We start from the raw sequence: 19,557 nt of genomic DNA on the forward strand, positions 1-19,557 counted from the left end.
GCACTGACTCATGGCGGTAAACAATCAAGCATCCTGCTCCACAATCACCCTCATCAAACACAATCAACCCTGGACCCTGCCCAGGACAAACACTCTTATCTATAGCCCACATTGGTGGTTGCTGGTCACTTAATTGTTTTGCGTAAGGCCACCACAATGGCTGTAGATTTGCTAATGGCTGTAGCAATTCTTCAGCTGGAACCAGCCTGCACTGTTACTGCTTTTATAGTGGATCTTACTCTGCCTTTTTCACTCAAATACTGAACATCCTTGTCACTTCTGTCAACTCAGATGAACACCATGACTTTTTCAAAGTACTGAAAGCTCTCCATTAAGACAAAATCAAACCAAAAAGGTGGAAATATGTCAACTACTGTGGACACTGACATCAAAATACCCATCAAGTGAGCCACATGAGCTACTGCTCTGTGTGCTTTAGGCTGCATGTGGGTGTGTGAGCGTGTGTGTGTCAACATGAAGCTTGAACTGGAGAAAAATAAAGGTCACAGAGGCAAACATGAAACAGCCAACCCTTGCTTGTCCAGTTATTACTTTCTTCAAACACAAAGAGATCAAAAGGAAGCCGAAACAATACTGCAATTTACCTTGCTGTGCACATAGAACAGCAGTGTCAGCAGCAACTGATACCCATACTTAAATGCCAAGTATGGTCTTAAAATCATTAGCAATATGTTCAGAAGTTAACTGCCAGAGTTCTCACCCACCCTAAGCCTTGGCAGCACATCACCCCCACCCTTATGCATCTTCACTGGCTCCTGGTTAAGTTCTGTATCTCCTACAAAATCCCCCTCCTCACCAACAGATCCCTACACAGCACTCTAGGACGTCCTCCTTCCCTTCACATCATCCTGGAATCGGATTTCCACCAACAGGGATCTACTGTTCACCCCACACACCAGCCTGCCATCCTAAATTTGGCAATGCCCCTCTCTGGCAATTTCAAAAAGCAATTATTATAATAATTATTATTATTATAACCTCAGTTCACACGCAGAAACAGCTTCTCTAAATCATATTTCTCTAACCAATGTGGAAAAAACTGCATGTTACTAAAAATGACAGGCATTTTTCCCTCCTGCTATACTTGAATTCAATGTATCACTCTACTATTCTGCCACGTTTTCCTCCCCACTGTCCACTGAGGTCCATAATAAGTGCTTCACTAAAGCTTGTAACATCGTGTTTCCACTGTGAAGTGTGGAAGAAATTCTGTCTGGTTCAAGACAAAAACTGCAAACAAGAGGGGGGGCTGCAGTCCAAAAGCAGCCATCAGTCAAAGAATATGCTCACTAATTACAACCAGTGAGATAAACAAAGCGACCCCAGCATGTTCACACAAGCAGCAGGATGAAACACAGAGTTCCCATTGGTCTCTATGGAGCGTGCTGGCAGTTTTCTCTAAGTGAGAAATAAACTGCAAAAGGGCACATTTTCTTATTCAAGCATAAAGATTTCACCCAAAACAGAGCAGCCAAAGACAAAACAAGAAGCCGAGCAGCAGGGTGAAAAAACAAAAATCAAAGAACGGCAATCTGCATGTTTTGGTGGAGCTTTTGGATCAATATTTTCTGCATCCTGTCTGTCTGGCTGCATCTGGTTAATGCGTACCGGCCCTGTTTCTTGCCAGCCTGTCTGGCTCGTTTTAGCAGCATGTCTGTCTGTGGTTGCGTCAGCCTCTGTGACGGTGCCTATGAATAAGTAATACGAGTATGAGCTCATCCTGTAGTTTGTGGCAAGCTGAGCACAGGCTGCCTCACTGGGGAAATGACAGCATCTTCCCGGTCTTCTCTGGGATGAAAATAACGCTGGCTGAAGAGTTGCAGCCTAAATCTGGGATTTGCAATGTGGCTTGGTCTCAGTAAAGGCACCTGCACCACTCACACTTTCTCTGCAGGGAGTCAAATATCAGTTTTTGGACATCTAGTATTCCTCATAACTACGGTAAGTACTAAGTAACAAGACCAGCAATAGTTTTTTTAACCTGTGTATCCAGTCCCGTGTTAAGCCAGTCAGCAGTTATCAGAGTTAGACTGCAGTCTAAGAAGAGAAACTCAGGCATCCCCAGCAACCTCTTCCAACTAGTTCAGGGGAACACCAAGGGTTCCAAAGCCAGCTGAGAGATCTCATTTCTCCGGAGTTTGTCCCAGGTTCTCTTCCCTCACAGAGGAGACATCCAGGAGGCAACCAGTCTCCAAACAGCTGCAGTCTGACTGCAATCACTCTCAGACAGATTGGTGAAGGTTTGCAAATAACTGCCGTCCAATTTGTAGATGGAGACAGACTGCCTACACAATCAATTAGAGTCAGTCTGCACCAGTGATCATCATTTTGCAGCTGAGGACGTGCAGGTCTGCAGACTGAGTAGTGGAGACAGTGGATGAGAGGTTGGGTTTTTTTGTTTTTTTACAATAATTTATTAAAACGTCTTTCTCATTTTGATGTAGACAGCCATGTGGTCAGATTTAAAATGCAAGCAGTGAGTGGTTCAGTGTTTCGCAGCGTATACACAGTGTATTTTAGCCCAACTCGATCCAAAATTCATTGTGAACTTTTCAATGATGATATTCTACAATGAATTACTGAGATGTGTTATGTGTGTTACTTGTTATACTCTTTGCTCTTTAATACATTTTACCCGTTATGACCTGTAATTATATTATCAGAATTTTATTTTTTAATTTTTTGTTAAACAAATACAACCACTAAAATTGAATCTTAAATGCTTATTTTGTTCATTCTAACTTGTATTTGGAAAAATTAGCTGGAAATTCACAACTTAACTTTTTTCAGGAAATGACTTCTTTATCACTAATGCTGTTATTGCAGGACGGGGTCAAACTTTTCCCTGCAGTATCGAAAATGGTATTGAGTAGCAAGTATTTTCCTCAGTATCGAGTTTGAAATTCTAGTATATTGACAACTCTAGTATTAACACGAGCAGAGGGAGCTCATTTCTGTCGTTTGTATCCGTGATCTCTTCTTTTTTCCACTGCCCAAAGCCTGCAGACACAGGTGAGGACAGGCAGGTAGACTGACCAGTAAATCAATAGCTTCAGTTTCACACTCAGTTTTCTCTTCACTGCAGCATCTACCAATCTCTCCATTTCTTGTGAACAAGACCCCAGGGTACTTAAACTCCTCTACTTGAGGCAGTAACGGTGGTGCCAATTATCATCTCCGCAACTTCACACTGGGCTTCAAACCTCCCCAGTATGAGCTGGAGGTCACCATCTAATGAGCCAAAAGAACCACATCATCCACGGAAAACAGAGTGCTGCTTGGCTGTGCCTATCAACTAATCAACTAAGTTTAATATTTAAACTGCTGGTACATTGATCCAAAACAATGTTCATATGTACAAATTAAATATTAAAATGATAAACATACACCTTGGGATTTGATTTCACCGTTTCTGTTTGTATACTATGTGATATTTAAAAAGACTAGCTCACAAAATAACACACATCATACGAGCTGAACCCTGAAAGCAGCAGAAAGGTGAACTAACAGCAATATTATCATCAGCAGGAACACAACATCCTGTCACACAATCCCCACATAATCACAGGAAGAGGTGCCTCCACAAACACAGCAGTAACACTAGACCCCTCCATCACAATGCATTTGGACTGTTGTACAGTGTGTGCTGGGGATAAAAATACTTGCACTGAAAGCGATATCATTTAGCCAGAGCGAAAAATACTTTAACTGAAAATCTTTTAACAAAATAAATAAACCATCCTATTTTTTTGGTTTTAAAGTCTAAACTTTAAAAAAAAAACAGAAAAATTAGAGGAAATATTTTTTTTAAGTCTCTCCACCCAAACTAGCATAGATAGCATATCAAAAATAAATTAATGTTGACCTTTGGCTTCATGCACAATCCCAGCTCAGGTAAATGTCCTCTGCTTAACCCATTATGCCCATTAGCCCATTATAACAAAATTCCGGACCAGAGAAGGTGTAACAGTGTAAGTTCCCTATCAGTTAATTACAATATGATGAAAGATTATTACAGATTTTTTTTCTGTCTAGTCAAATCATAACACACTCCACTTTTATGACTCACTAGTGGAAAAAAAGATTGTCATTATCTTTATATAACCCAGACTGAGAATCATAGATGACATCAATGCTGCAGTAATGCTTTTGAACATTAACACACATGAACATTTCACTATAAGGAAACTAAGGAGCAAAAAATAAAAATAATGACAATCAAGCGGTGCGGCTTTGTAGCTTAGCAAAGTCGTACTGAAACATTTGACAGATTTTCGAGTGCCGTGTACGACATAAAATCGTTTCGAGGTCAGTAAACACAACCAGAATTCAAACATAAGGCCCGCGGGATTATAAGGGGCAGTCGATTTTCAGAAAAATCAAAGGATGGATTTTAAGTGTGCCGTATTTTCCAAAAAACAAGGTAATAACGACGGCCCGCTAGCACGCTCTACCAAAAATAGTGCTTTGTTGTATATCTGACGGACGAAAGCTAAACCAGTTCCACACCACTGAAGTTGCAGCATTTTTACAAACCAGTTCTGGTTCATCCATTTCATTTAACGACCCGCTTTCGCCCTTCTCATTCTCCGTCATGTGCGTATGAAAACAACGGCACTGCGCATGCGCGTTTTACCCATATTCTATCGCGATATTTCATTTTCTTATCCTTGCCCAAAATTATACCGGTATTACTGTGAACGGTATCATATGGCCCAGCCCTACTCACAAACACTTCATACAAACTGCACGGTGGTGGAGGGGTGATGATTTGGGTTTGTGTTGCAGTCACAGGACTTGGGCAAAGTATTTTAGAGTCAAATGTGATTCCATACAAAGAAAAATGTCAGCCAATATATCAGAGTCAGTGTACAGGTGAGGCTATTACAACTAGTGTTTAACTTTTAGGCTGACACATGACTAATTGGACACATGACACTGTAGCTGGTATATGGTGAAATCTCTAAAAAAAAAAAAAAAAATGGCTCACAGCATGATAAAAATGGGTCACAAATCTACTTTGGCTGAGATTCTCTCTAACAAAGCACTGCTCTGCTTTAATGAACTTAAATCTCAGGGTGAGAGAATAAATTAGTCATTTAGCTCCCAGTTGCGAGGGGCTAAAGATTCTTTGTGTGCAGATTATATAGCAAATACACCTCCTGCTAACCAATCAGACGGCCACACGGCACTTCCAAAGCCAATCAGATACTCAGCCAGCCTGGGAGCATTCAACGGGATAACGCGAGGTTAATTAGCATAGAGAATACTACTAAGACAATAGACTAATTACACACTGTTTCATTCAAGAGCGTGGTGCGCGCACGCACAAACACACAGACACACTGGTGTGCACAAGGCAGACACAGACGCAGACACACACACACACACACACACACACACACACACACACACACACACTGGTGTGCACAAGGCAGACACTGGGTGGGAAATGTCAACTTGTCTGAAATACTGGCATCACACTGAAGACCCTCAGGCTATGTCTGCACTGTGTGTATGTGTGTGTTTATGTGTGTGTGTGTTTACTGTGTCTATCGGCGCTCACGCTACCCAAAAACCCAAAAAAAGAAAAAAGAAATTTCTACCAGGAATGTGGTGGGGAGATGAGACAGAAATGTGTGTGTTGGAGGCTGAAGAGGGAGCGTGAGGGAGGAGAGGCCTGGAGAGAGAGAGAGGAGGTAAGAAAAACAAGTGGATAACAGGAGGAAGATTGGTGCATGAGCCCTGTTTGAGATAATTATTTTATCTAAGTCTGCATACAGGGACGCAGATGGTGAGCCATGACACAACCACAGCCCAGCAAAAGAAGCCTGAGCCATAAGCAGATTTTAGATTTATTGAGGATACTGATCAAGTCAAATACTTAAAAAAAAACAAAAAAACAGGACAGCAAAATGTTTTTTTGTCTTTTATTTTGTTTTATCTCCATCAAAAATAAAAGTGGGTTCATTTTGAGCGTAAAACTCCTGGCTACCTTCAGCCCTGTTAGAGAGCAAGAGGTAAAAACACATAGTGTGTGTGTGTGTACCTGAATGTTACACAAACACACACACACACACACATTGCTTTTTCCCTTGATGTGAGCATGTGGATTTGAATAGACTTGGGTTTGTTGCTGTAAGGTTGTTGGGTTGAACAGCATCCAATTGCCATCTAAGGGCAAAGCAGAAGGGGGCTCTGGCATGCCGTCGACTTTACCTCCTTAACTGTGCTGCAGACAGCAGGAACAGCCAGCTTCTTGAACCCATTTCACTCTCTGCTACAGGTGTTATTCAGTTTTTCGAACTGACTCCCCAGAGAGCGCTCAGAGAGCTCTTCTATCCCATTAGTATGATTCTGTGGTGGAGGGTTTACTAAATGCTTAAGTACTCCACACAGCACTGCACGTTCTTGACCTGTTCTCGTACGCAGCTTCTAGCTTTCAAACCAGCAACAAAAATACAGTACGGGGGGTTAAGGTATTTAACCTTAGATTTGTGTTGTTTGGATAGATCTCAGTGTGCCAGGTTGCACAGTTAATTGAGATAGTTAATTGAGCGTTTTCACACAGTTTTTATCTACACACTGTAAACACATGCGCAAAAACACACACCTATACCTCTACTACTATTTGTTTTGCCTTGCAGGCCTCATTCTTTGCCCAGCAGAAATAGAAACCAGTGCATGCATCACTGTGACCCTGCACAAACAAACCTGCCTATCCACACAAACCTTAAAGGAACTCTGTGATTCACAGGTGTCCAAATTATAGATCATTTTGGTGGATTAAAACAAATCGGTGAGTCTTGTGGATTACACTCTGCTCTGAGTCAGTGAGCTGCTTCAGGCCTGCAGACACACACTGAGACTGTTTTCCCATGTAAACCTGCTAAGCTCTTGTCCAGTCAGGGTGTGTGTTTTTGTTTACCACTGCAAATGGTTCGGTTGAGGTGAGCACACGGGTGTTTCCTCTCATGTGATAGCCAGAGCATTTGTTTTTCAGTCTGCGTGTTTACTGTCAGATTTGAGGATTATCTCCAAGAGTTCACAGATGTGTGCAGTTATTACAGAGGAAACTATTAATTGATTTCACATGACTGCAACCATGACTTGGCATCTGCGGAGGTTCAAAGCAAAGAAATTGGATTGTAACTGAGAATATTATTAACCATTGTCAACAGATACTTCTCTAGCATAGGTCATACATTTTTGGCCCATCATTGGTCCTGGACCCCCTTTAATAGAAACCAGCATTTGCTGTGTGCCAGCAACTGTGACTTTGAGGAAAACATCTAGAAAGAAAAAAAGCTTTACAGATGCTTAAAAAGAAAAACTCACTATAAACACAGATGTTTTAACACAAACTGAAAAATGGAAAGTTGGAACAGATGCTGGTTGAAAACACTGTACTTTTACAAGTAAAAATGCAACAGTGCAACAGTGGATGTTCACCTGTTTCCAAGCACGTTAAGAGGTCATCAAATACAAGATCAACGTCCATTAACCCATAATATATAAATTAGGGGTGCAACAATACTCGTATCGATATTGAACCGTTCCATACAGTGCTTTCGGTTCGGTGCGCATATGTATCGAACTATACAAAATTTTTAATTTATTTTATCAACTTTCTTTCTGACGATGCTGTCTGTGTTAAGCGCTCAGTGGATCTGCGCTCGACAGTGCAGCCTAGGCGGAGCAGTCGAACGCAGATTCACTGAGCGCAGGGTAAGCTAGCGAGACAGAAGTTAAGCTCTCCTTGCAACATGGCAAATTGAACCTCCCCCACCCTCATTCAGATCTGGCGTTTGGAACTATTTTGGTTTTCATGTGAAGTATAACCTTGAAGGTAAGCACGTCATGGACTAAAGTAAAACAGTATGTCAGATGTGCCACGCAATGCTCAATTACATTGGTGGGAACTAGTGCGTTAGCGCAGTTTGCTTGTTAACGTGTTGGCCATCCAGCCCCACGCACGGGGCGATCCGCGGTAGCTCGTTAACGGAGATTTGCCGTGTTGTGGCGTTAACGTCATTTCAACGAGATTAACACTGACAACACTAGTGGGAACACAACGAATATGACTGCACATTTACGCCGACATCATCCTAGTGCAAAGACAAGTGGAAGCAGACAAAAACAACAAGCAGGCATGCTACAAACTTTACCCGAGTCATTTAGACAGCCGTTAGCACATGATTCTCCTTATGGGGACCTGATATGTTTAATATGCTGCTGAGAATATAGCCCAGAAGAAGCGTATAGTATAGCTTTTATTTTGGAAAGAGCCATTTCTCTGTAAAAAACTCTCTTTTCCAAAGATGAGTGATTTCTCGATCAGATAGATTTATTTTTTTTATTACTTTGTTGTTTCAGCAACATTAAATTTAAAAACAGTACTTTTGAGTTAAAATATATATTTATAATTTTAATAAATTACATATTAAAAAAGGCATGAACATTTTTTTGTATCGAAAAAATATCGAACCGTGACACTAAAGTCTCGAACCAAACCGAACCGTGAATTTTGTGTATCGTTGCAGCCCTAATATAAATATATCAAGAGGTTACCTTACACGTGTAGGAACACCTTTACCGTATTTTTGGGACCATAAGACGCAAAGGATTATAAGGCGCACTGCCGATGTACGAGTCTGTTTTCATACATAAGGCGCACCGGATTATAAGGGGAAAAGCAAAACAGTCAGATAAGTCAAAATTTACTCAACTCATTCTTCTTGCTTCCTCCACTTCTGTACCATTGATTCATTAATGCTGAAATCTCTCGCAGCTGCTCTATTCCATGTTGTTGCAGTATATTAATGACTAACCTCGTATTGTGAATGGATTATCTCAGTTGTTCTCCTGACTGAAGTTTGGTCCGTTTACAGCATCCTGCCATGCGATTGCATTTGTCCCTGACCATTGGGAACCCTTGCCTTAACTTTTACCGAGTGGAAAACAGTTGGCGTTCATCCTCCAGCTTCACTGTGTTTATGTTATGCTAACATAGCTGTCTCGCTAGCGATCACGTAGCACATCATTATATACCAGCTAGCCAAACTTCAGTAACCCTAAAAACATCACTGCTGTTTAGTTTTCTGTCTTCATTTATGGTATAAGTGATAGCAGAGCTAACTTCCTTCTAACTTCTAACTCTGTTAAATTTCATAAAGTCTGTTTTCATGGATGCCTGGATGTTAAACTTAACTGTTACACCTTGTAAAGCAGCAATGCTGATCATTTTATTAAAGATGAAAAAATTTAGACAGTTTTTAACTCTCAGTGATGCTGCAGTGTTCGTTTGACTTTGGGAGCTGAAGGGGACGGAGTTTTGAACCCACATTACTCCGCGAGGCTCCCGACTACAGTAGGCGTAATGCTCCGACAATCCATCAAGCACTGCAACTTCGTAGCTTACCAAAGTCGTACTAAAACATTTTTTGACAGATATTTTAGTGCCGTGTACCACATAAAATCGGTTCAAGGTCTGTAGGAACAACCAGAATTCATACATAAGGTGCACTGTCGAATTTTGAGAAAATTTAGGATTTTAAGTGCACCTTATAGTGCGGATAATACGGTAGTCAAACACAGTGGCTAACTGTGTAACTTATGCAACTGAAATTGTGCTGAGATCAGTCTGCTGAAGGTGGAAGTAACAAATCTGTTTCAGCACTTGAAACAAAAACACACCATCAAGTACTACCAGGCTATGGAGGAGAAAATGCTAGCAGGTGCTCCACTGAGCACAAGCTAGTTACACTCCAAAAACTAATGCAGGACTTTAAGTACATTGCTAAAAAGCTTGAACTAAGATAAAACCCAACTTTAAAACTACAGCTTTGAGACTAGCTAGCCTAGAACCTTGTAATTTCCACTCAAACTATGACCACAGCAATGTGCTAGTGAAATCACAAAAAGGGTTTTGCCAACTAGTTAAAGGAATACACATTTTTCCCATAGCGACAAGTGCTCGCCAAGGTGTCACTGACCAGTCTGTAGGCCTGTATGACTGGGGGCTTAGCAGTCATTTTCTCAACAAAAGCCATCAACTTCCAACTGATCGAGTAATACTTGTTTATTACTTCATGACTGATGCTTGCCAGATGGTTGCAGAGGACTCCAGCCTCTGTGACTGGGTTCTTAAACAGTCCAAAAAAATAATGAAGAATAAAAACGACTGCACACCAGCTACACTTGAGCTAGTGAGCCATTTCAGATAGAACATTGAGATGTGTTTAAACATTAACCAAATGCTTCCCTGCCACAGAAGAACACCCCGGTGTGTATTACCCCTGCATCAGTAATTTAGCCACTGTTAACTCCAGCAAATAATGACTTAAAAAAAAAAAAACACCTAAAAACAAACAAAACTACGTATTTAGTGTCTTTTTATAAACTCATGTAGTGCACTTTTTCTAATTTTTCTTGTTCTTGATTCTTAAATCCACATCTGTTTTCTGGTCATGTCAAAGAAAAGCTGCCTCCTCCTCTGCCATTACAATCCAACCATAAATCACTAACAGTTACACTTTAACCACATCAGACTTACTCCGTGCATAACAAGCTTTTGTTGCTGACAGATGAAAAAATATTAAACTAGTTTAAGCAGAGTGCACGTGTGTGTCATATGCTGATCATAAACATGGATGGATGATGCTGTTTTAATCATCTGACCACATTTACCACGATACACACTCACACACTGTTTTCCTGTATTCTTTCCATATCAGCAGAACAATATATGAATATCTTTGCGCCAATGTGTCCCATGAAAAAACAACAATCCCTGTAACTTATTTTCTTTTAACTAAAATAAAATAATAATAAAAAATAAAATAATGTCTCTTCCTTAAATTTTCATTTATAGGCCATTGTTAAAGCTAAAACTGATAGATAGCCTAGTCTAGTAGACTGTGTGACTTGTAAAAAAAATGTTGCTTAAATTCAAAGATATATAAAGTAACATTTTCATAGTTGCATATTTTTACTATGAAATTACACATTTATCGTCTGTAGCTACACACAAAAATGCTAACAAACAAAATAAACCTCGCATTTTGTTGCAACAAAAAAAAAGAATGAACACATGAGGCAACATTTAACAATACCAAATAAGTTACGGCCTTTGGTCAATGTTGAATGAAACTATTTACAGCTGGTATAGATAACTGGTAACGCAACCACCCACTCATTTTAATTCCAAACACTGTGGTTTTGCTCTTACACGTCATTCATGTTATATTTAATACCTGTACGAGCAAAACAAACTTATACCTGGGCACTCCTGCATGGGCCTATCTAGTCTGGTTTCATTGCAACCTGATCCCTACCATTGTCTAGCTACCCTGCTGCCACGCATACACACCCTGATAGACTAGTTAGACCAGAGAGAGTGAGAGAGAGAGAGATGTGATAGATAGACATGAATCTAATGATATGATTGTGTTCTAGCAAGTTCTGGTTATAGCACATTTTTAAAAATTTAACCATGTTACCAATACAAGTAACATAGTCCATGGCTATTCTAACCAGTCTTTCAATGTCAACTGAAAACATGCAGATATGATGATGCTGGTGACAGATCGTAGTAGTGTTTCACAGGAGACGACAGAAACTTTATCCCTTTTTTTTTGGGAGGGGAAAGGACCGCTGTTTAATTTTGAACATCTTGTTGGTCAACTTCAGGTAATTTGCTTAAAAAAAAACTAAATAATTAAGTGCTTTCAGTTTGTTTTCAAAACTGAAAGGGAACAAAATTTTCCAGTCAGTCACACTTGTCCTGCGATATTTAATGAAGACAAAATGTGAACAGAGAAAAAGATGCTTGGGGAAAACGGGCGACCCTTTGACACTGAAGGGTGATGTTGGGTCACCATCTGACTCTGAAAAGGAGCAGCAGGGGAAACCCTTTGGACAGATGTGTGAGGGTCCTTTTATTCTGAGCCTTTAAAAGGCCAGATGTGTTAGAGGATGACATCAGTTCACAGAGCAAGCAGATGTGCAAAAAGACATTTTTTTGCACGTGATAGGATGGACTGAATATTTTTACAATTTGAAGCCACCAACAGTTACACAGTCTTTCTATACATGTTCTCCCTCAGCCCACAAAAATATTATAGTGGCTTTCTTGTGTGGTTTAACTCTTTCCCACAAAAAAGACAACATTTGATGAGCTCCCCTGTACCCTTAATGATGACTTTTGAGACTTCCTTACATCAGTTAAAATGTTGATATATGTTGCGTCGTTGATGACCATTAGAACAGGTTCTGGGTTTTTCCCAAGGTTTTCTCTGGTAAGCTGATCATCCTCATTAATTTCTGATCCATCCTCAATTTGTCAATGAAATATGACAGAAACCATTCAGTTCAGAAAAGAAAAACAAGGGTTACCCTTAATTCAAGGTTTTCAGTGTTGCACATACATGTATGTATGTGGGTACTCAAATCCTGGGTTGATTTCAATCTGATGAAACATGACTATTACAAAGCTTGAACAGTTATTGGGCTCATTACGTTGTCTTTTTAAGGCTTCTGTAATTTGTTATATTGAATATGAACAAATATAACCCACACAGAACAAAAATGGGAAAAACTTTAAGCAAGTGCTTATTTTACATGAGCATGCATCTCAGACTTAAGTCTCACATCATTACTCATGATTTGCTCATCGAAACAGCTCCTTTTCCATTTTTCCAGTTCAGCATAATTAAAATAATTCTGTATGAATCAAGTAAATGTAATGTTACATTAAAAAAAGGCAAAGGGCCAACTTCCATGAGTAAATCATGAGACATACAAGTCTTAAGAGACAGTTATGACTTATACCGCATGAACATGGACTCCAGAAGCTCTCCCAATATATACATCCCGGTGAGCTGAAATTCAGACTGAATTGGGGAAGAAAGGTGATTTAAGTGACACAATTGTTGATACCAGAATGGCTGTTCTGAGTATTTCATGAACTTCGAGTAGATCAGAAGTCACCACCCAGTAGGGAGGGTAATGGTTTTGGCAAAAAACATTTTTCTTAAAATGGTCCAAAGACAAATTTTAAAAAGAATTCACTGGAGATCTACTGCTAAAGACCACTGTAAAACAGCAGTCCCCAACCTTTTTTGCGCTGCGGACCGGTTTATGTCAGGGACCAGCCTTTAACCCTCTCGAGGCAGGTGTTGCCGATTTGCAACAGTTAAAAACTAACAACCCGATTACCCCACATACATATTTTATGAGTTTTATTTACTCAGAAGTACCACTGCAGGACTTGGTTGTGCATTAGCAACAAAAAGTTTAATTTGAGCTTGAGAGGGTTAAGGTGTCGCGGATGAATACAACAAAATGAAACCAGTACGAGTGAGTTAACGATAAAAAAATAATAATAATAAAAAAAAAAATAGTGATAAAAAACGATAAAACCCCTGAAAACCATAAATTTTTCACCCTAGCCTCAACTCTCACGGCCCAGCACCAAACGACTCAAAGACTGGTACCAGACTTTTGCTCAGTACTGAAGCTTCAGGTTAGCTCAGAACAGCTGAAAGCATTGTGTTTATCGTTTTCTGCACTACTGAGACGGTAAAAGTTTACAACTTGGAATATATTAAGCATATCAGTCCATCTGTTTTGCTAAATTTGTTGTCAGCATCTTTAACTAGTGCCACAGCGCATTAGTGGTATCTCTATTACAAAGAGTAAAAATACAGATTTTTGACAGCTCTTTTAATACCAACACGCCTTCTCTCAACTGAAACTACTACCAATCCCTTTAGGTGATGACTATTCTATATCCAAGTTGTAGCCTCCTAGTATATATTAGTCATATCAGATAGAGTTAATGGTTAAACCACGTGATCCACATTCAGTAGGCTGGCCTACACAAGTTGTCCTTTCAACATGTAAACACCAAAGGGGAAAAAAAACCTGTTCACAGTCACATGATGAGTGCAATCATGCTCAGACACTCCCTAAAGAAGGGCATTTCTGCATGCTTATGCATACCAGGATAAAGAGTTATCTGAGGAGATGTTTCCACTGAAGGCATGCACTTTCTGAGTTAAAAAGCTATTTAAGGAAATTTTCCACTGGCTATACGGGAACACTGTGGTATCATTGTAAGGAATATTCCAATGATACTGCTATGTGAGGCGCCCTTCATTTGCGAGGCACACACAGATTTAAACATTTGTTAAAGTCTTGTCTAAGACTCTGAACTATTTTGCTGAAAGGAATGGGTCATAATTTTGTCTAGCATTTTTTTAAGACAAGAGCTGCATAAATAATCGACCCAATCCTTGATAGTAACTCTGTTATTCACATTTCAACAGAGGTAAAAAAAAACAAAAAAAAAAAAACACAAGCATTTTCCCATATCAATAAAAATAATTGTTTTTTTTAGATTTGAGTCGATTTAAACCGATGTGATGTGTTTGTTGTCTAAAGAAAAAAATATGCCCGCTCTCAGCACCCAAAACAAGCGTCATAACCTACAGTCAGCCACATTAACCAGTATGTATCCTGTGTTGGGTAGGTGTCATGATCATTACACACACTCTACCACACACACACACACAGCTGGACCCTCATGTTGAACCCTGACTGTGATATTAAGGCACTTTGGAATTAGCGGTTGGATAAATTGAGCATGCTTGAGCTTTTTTTTCCAGAGATGAATGAGCTGTTTGTTTGTGATTGTACACACAGGCCTGATGACACAACTCAGTGGACTGCTGAACAGATTTAGTAATTATCACATCCTGCACTTTCATATTGTGGACACACACACACACACAAACAGGATGTGTGGTGGTTAATGTGAATAACCACTGAAACTCACTGTGCTGAAGTCGTGCGCGCCTGTGTGTGTGTATATAGATACTCAGATTTGTTTTTACTTTTTTTACTCTTTATCAAGTACTTAGGCTATAGATAAAAGACTTTAGGCTGTTCTGTGGTTGGTGGGCAGTACCTGTTCTCAGTCACATACTCTTTATGATGCAAGGAAAACCCCACTATGTAACACAGACAAGTAAATTGTTGACTTCTCTTTAGAGAAATGGTTGCATCACTTTTTTTAGGAGAATTTCCCGTGAGTAAATTGACTGACATATCAGCTCAATGACTGTTTTATTGAGCTCTTTTCAAGAAATCACTCCAGGAATTTTGGTCTGGCAACAAAAGCATTTGTGCAGTGTTTTCTGATGATGTATCTATCCGGCCTGTACTCCACCTTTTTGCCAAAAGCTAAGACATGCTCCAAATCCTCTGTCCAAACCCTCTACAGAATAAGGGTATGGCATGCGCTTTAATGGCCAACTAAATGTCAGTAACTGAACCACTTTATTAGTTGACCAAGCTAAATGGTCAGTTGAACATGAGTCAATCAGAAGATTAGGCTGGAAAATTGCAGTGTGTGAGCCTGTGGTGGTGACATGAAGCGTCTGCAGGCAGATTTCAATTTAAAAACATGAACAGTCTGGATTTAGCCACAGTCTTATTATTACAGTTGAAAATTTCACTCAATTGTAGGACTGTGTTAAAAATGTAACTTGGAACACTTTTTATCCGACCTTTATCCAGACTAGTGACTAGGAAACCATTTCATTTTTGCTAGGGAGTAACAATATAGTACATGTTCATATTAAGTGCTTGCATTATAAATAAAAGGTAATGTTAAAACATTTCATTGATACTTTTGGTATCATACAATGAATTTTAATAGCACTGGTAGCAACGAAGAATGGTTTGGATGCCTTCCTAGTTAGTACTAAGACCATTACTAGCTTTACTGCATCTCTTTTTTTTTTTAACCTTTTTAACATTGTTTGTCTTGCCAAGAGGGTTTAAATGAACAATGGAGAGTCTATTAAATCAGAATAAAGTAGTGTTTGTTGAAGACTGCCTTGAGACAATACAGGGTCACAAATGGCTTTAAATTGGTTCACAAATGGCTTCAGTAATATGAATCCTGTTTGGAGGCTATTGTTGCCATCTACCTAGACTGGGTTTCACACAATATCAAGTACTGGATAAAAAAAGGCTGTCAGAAAAAAAAAAAGAGCTATAGTAAGTATATTTCCCACTTTTCAAAGAAAGAATAACAGGTCTTTTACATGCTCTCATATCATGTTTCCTGAATTTGGAGGTAGGCTGCTACTCTCAGCAGTCTGACTACCTGATATATTATGGTCTGGGGTGCCTGCTGTAACCAGGAGGTACTTGGTAGACAGGTTACCAAGGTAACCAGCAACCCTCCATGCTGAGCAGCTAGTGCGAGTATGTGCAAATGAGCAGCTCACAGTGTAGCAACACAGCATTTTTATGGGCCTCTGAAACTTCATTGGCCAAATAAACAGCCTGGGAAAACTCTTGCTGCTAGAATGAGCATTGTTTCCTCATATGCAAGCAGGCTGTATGTTGGGCACGGGAGGGAGGGTGAAAGAAAAGAAAGACAGGAAAGGGGAGAGGGGCCTGTCCTAGTTTCACTCGAGCCATGTATATGCATTCTCTAAATATGTCACTATATTTAGGCTATGCAAAATATGGCAAACCTCTGACAAAGGCCAGTGATTCCCATACATGCTACGTCACAACAAGAAATACCCCACAAATACGTCCACTGTATTTTTCCCATGCAGTGTGAGCAGCAAGCTAAACAATCAGGATTTATAGAAATCACTGAGAGGTTTCTTGTAAACCACAGCTGATATCAGACCTGTGGGACTGACATCCAGTTGTGGTCATAGGGGGCTTGGTTTTTGTTAGATTTCCTAATATTGCACTGACAAAAATGAATTAGGAGCAAACTACACTAGTCCTGAACAAAAGTTTTCATAAAACTCTTCATCATCTTAACATTAAGCTCCATGATCCTGGAAAATATTCCAATAATTATGCCAGGTTCTGTTTACTTAGTTATGCAATTGTACACTTTGCTCAACATATCAAAATTTCAGGCATTTCTCACAATTTCCTGACTTTACACATGGACCAGTAAAACCAAATAAGTAGTGTTTTGTTGTCTCTTTCGCATACTTTACTCACACCAGGATTTCATCCCGTTTAACTCAAACAGACAGAAAGAAAAACATCTTCCCACATGCAGCCCATGGGAGAAAACTTCTTTGAAAAGCGTTTCACCATCACTAAAGTCTATTTGAGGCTCTGTGACATTAAACCATTTTGAAAGACTTCCTATTTTATCTTGGCCCGTGGGAAACCCCTTACCAAAAGTATCTGTGCTGGAATTGTCCAAACATGATCCCGGGACAGAAGAGGATGGGTTGGATTAAGTGCTTTAGCATAAGAATGGAGAAGAATGGAGTCATTACAATTACAGTACAAACCAATCAGCCATGAGATGACAACATTCTGTCTCCAAATTTTACCATTTAATCCACACCTTCGATGCCATAACTTGACCATGAAGTTGGAATTTCCATAACAGTTCATCTTTTTATCTTCTTAGAGCACCAGAAACCCCTCCCCATTTGTTGCTTCGCTTGCCGTAGCAACATCATCACACAGTTGTGTCTATTTATGCCAGCCGTTAAGGCATCATAAGCTTGCTGTGGTATTCTCCTGAACGATATTTGTCACCACTCAGACAATACTGCCACATACGTGTTGATGTAGGAAGAAAATATCTCAACAATGGAAGCAAAGACTTTGCCAAGTGTTTCCTCCTTACATAGTCTCAAGTTTTCAAACTGTTGCAACCTCTCCCTCTGTATATAGAGATAAAAACCAGCATGATCCTGCACCTGTGTCTTTAACCCAGCTGCAGCGGCAGGTTGCAAAAATCGAGAGGCCCACGACCGACCGAAGTACAACAAAGATTATGCCACACAGCACATGATGTAACGTCAAACTCAGCAAGCGCCATGCTTGCATGACAACCATAAAAACACCATTAGAAGTTCCTCCTTCTGTAATCAGGGATTACAGTTATGGATTGGTGAATAGTGAGTTTCCCACATTCATCACTTGATTGGTAAGTCAAGTCTCAGCCTGCCATAAATCACTCAGGGTGAAGACGCCTTTAGGGAAAACACTGAGAAAGATCACTAAACTTGAAACTGAGGACAATGAGCGTCTCGATGTTGTTCTTGTGAAACACTGCAAGTCCCGGTGTTTTGTGTTTAAGTCTGTAGCGATTTGGTATCATGTCCAGCTGCACAGCAGATATCATCAGTCCAGCAGGTGAGCAAGTTTAGCCGGCACCTGACATGTTTAGTACACAACAAGCAAAGGACATCAGCTGGAGGGCATTTATCATCTATGAAGCGCCCTTGCATGGTCTATCAGGCTCATCAAAGACTCCACAGCCTAATAAAACCTTGCTTGGATCTATTTTAATCGAATTTATCAAAGCATGCTGCTTCTATGTAAAGGCAATAATATAATTATATAAAATACTATATTACATGAAATAGTAGTAGTGGCTTCTGTGTAATCCATAGAGTGGTATACTGAAAAATAAAAACCATGTCATCACAGTGATGTAAACAGGATGTTGATAAAAAGGACTCTGCTCACTAACTTGCAACTGAGCTGTTTCCCTAACAGGTAGATGATCTGCTAATTATTTTGATGATTTAATATTTAATAACAATAAGAAAGAAAGAAACCCAGTAACACCACACAAGCAAATATATTTTGAAAATTAATAAAAAATAAAAAATAAAAACCTGATTTACAAAGATTAAAAAAAAATGTTATAATATGACAAATTGCAGGGGGCTTATTCCATTAAAGAGAATAACAGCTTGAAGGTTGGTACACTAAAATAAGGAGGTAACAAGTCAAGTTTTTACAGCACACAAAAAAATTTATACTGTAAGTAAAAGAAAAGAAGCAGTACCCAACTTCGTGTATTTTACAGGAAATAAGAACTAATTAGAAGGTAAGTAACTTTAAGTAGTGAATGAGTCATTGTAAGTTGAGTAAGTAGTATTTTAGAGAAAAGGAGAAAATTATACAAGAAGCAAGTAGTTTTAAATACTGTGTAATCTCATGGTAACTAATAATATTTTCCCATCACACACTGTATTTTTGGGGTCCCGGCTGTATTATGAAGTGGCTTAACCTTGCCTAACTTCCAGGTATTTTGCAGGACATGGGACCCTCCCTTCCTGTACACCAAGTTATGTTTGGACAGTGATGGTGAAAGAAAAAAAAAAGGTTAGACTGCATCTTCATAAAGTTGCACAGGCCTGCAAATGTTGATGTCATTTATTTTTTCTTATAAGTTGGTAAGGGAGAACAGTCCTCATTAAATTCATATTAGTAGACTGTAAGGACAGTTGAATCACAGAACATTTCATACTTGCAGTATAATCATTTCTTTGCTTCCTTTAAAAACTGGATTTTTCGCTCCCTTATTCTAGAACATTGAAATTCTGTTGAATGACAGGGGAATTATGCCCTTGGTTGGGGACAGTATTATAAAGTGTGACCTAAAATGCTTATATTTAATAAGTCAATCGATTATTTGACCTAATTTTACACACAGCTATAAATAATGTAGCATAC

The 19,557-nt window shown here is 39.4% G+C and overlaps 1 protein-coding gene across 2 annotated transcripts in view; it reads right to left on the reverse strand.

Moving 5' to 3' along the window:
• Positions 1 to 19,557, reverse strand: part of fnbp1l (formin binding protein 1-like) — a 49,668-nt gene that overhangs the window by 21,468 nt on the left and 8,643 nt on the right. The window lies entirely within an intron of this gene.

The sequence above is a fragment of the Simochromis diagramma genome, unplaced genomic scaffold, assembly GCF_900408965.1.
Source record: "Simochromis diagramma unplaced genomic scaffold, fSimDia1.1 OVJJ01000553.1, whole genome shotgun sequence".
Classification (NCBI taxonomy): Eukaryota; Metazoa; Chordata; class Actinopteri; order Cichliformes; family Cichlidae; genus Simochromis; species Simochromis diagramma.